The 1,524-nt window shown below is 54.1% G+C and overlaps 1 pseudogene; it reads left to right on the top strand.

Annotated features, from left to right (window-relative positions):
- Positions 1-140: 140 nt before the first annotated feature.
- LOC105521840 overlaps positions 141-1,524 on the top strand; it is a 2,051-nt pseudogene continuing 667 nt past the window's right edge.

Raw genomic sequence — 1,524 nt, 5'->3', positions numbered from 1 at the left:
GTGACTCAAGAGGATTCTGCTCATGTCTTTCACAGACAGAGTGGCCGGGTAAATAGATACAGGGTGCCCAGGGTGCTGAGAACGCAGGTCCACACATCTGGTTATCCTGCGTTTGGACTTTGCCCATGGAGCTTTCAGTCATGGCCTCCGGTAACTTGCACATCAGAAAGCTCACCCCTGACTTCAAGGCCACTGCTGTGGTGGATGGAGCCTACCAGAGGTAAAGCTGTTGGACTACAGAGGGAAGCACGTGATCCTCTTTTTCCATCCTCTGGACTTCACTTTTTTTTTTTGAAACAGAGTCTGGCTCTGTTGCCCAAGCTGGAGTGCAGTGGCTCGATCTCGGCTTACTGCAACCTCTGCCTCCTGGGTTCAAGCGATTCTCCTGCCCCAGCCTCCCAAGTAGCTGGGACGCCCATGTGCCACCCTGCCCTGCTAATTTTGTATTTTTAGTAGAGATGGGATTTCACCACATTGGTCAGGTCAGTCTTGAACCCCTGACCTCAGGTGATCTGCCAGCCTCGGCCTCCCAAAGTGCTGGGATTATAGGTGTGAGCCACTGAGCCTTGGACTTCACTTTCGTGTGCCCCCACAGAGATCATCGCATTCAGCGACTATGCTGAGGACTTCTGAAAGCTGCGAAGTTCTAGGGACCTCGGTGGACTCAGTTCACCCATCTGGCTTGGAGCAACACCCCCTGGAAGGAGGGAGGCAGGCTTGGACCCTCTGGACAACCCTCTGCTTGCTGACGTGACCTGAAGTGTGTCTGAGAAGTATGACGTGCCGAAAACAGAGGAGGGCATTGTCTGCAGGGGCCTCTTCTTTTTTTTTTTTTTTTTTTTGAGATGGGGTGGTCCAGGCTGGAGTGCAATGGCACGATCTCGGCTCACTGCAACCTCTGCCTCCCCAGTTCAAGTGATTCTCCTGCCTCAGCCTCCCGAGTAGCTGGGATTACAGGCGCGCACCACCATGCCCAGCTAATTTTTCTGTATTTTTAGTAGAGACGGGGTTTCACCATGTTGGCCAGGCTGGTCTTGAACTCCTGACCTCAGGTGATCTGCCAGCCTCGGCCTCCCAAAGTGCTGGGATTATAGGTGTGAGCCACTGAGCCTTGGACTTCACTTTCGTGTGCCCCCACAGAGATCATCGCATTCAGCGACTATGCTGAGGACTTCTGAAAGCTGCGAAGTTCTAGGGACCTCGGTGGACTCAGTTCACCCATCTGGCTTGGAGCAACACCCCCTGGAAGGAGGGAGGCAGGCTTGGACCCTCTGGACAACCCTCTGCTTGCTGACGTGACCTGAAGTGTGTCTGAGAAGTATGACGTGCCGAAAACAGAGGAGGGCATTGTCTGCAGGGGCCTCTTCTTTTTTTTTTTTTGAAACGGAGTTTCGCTCTTGTTGCCCAGGCTGGAGTGCAAAGGTGTGGCCTCGGCTCACTGCAACCTCTGCCTCCTGGGTTCAAGCGATTCTCCTGCCTCAGCCTCCTGAGTAGCTGGGATTACAGGCGCACACCACCACGCCC

The sequence above is a fragment of the Colobus angolensis genome, unplaced genomic scaffold, assembly GCF_000951035.1.
Source record: "Colobus angolensis palliatus isolate OR3802 unplaced genomic scaffold, Cang.pa_1.0 Scaffold41, whole genome shotgun sequence".
Classification (NCBI taxonomy): domain Eukaryota; kingdom Metazoa; phylum Chordata; class Mammalia; order Primates; family Cercopithecidae; genus Colobus; species Colobus angolensis.
This window is presented reverse-complemented; position numbering and strand designations above follow the sequence as displayed.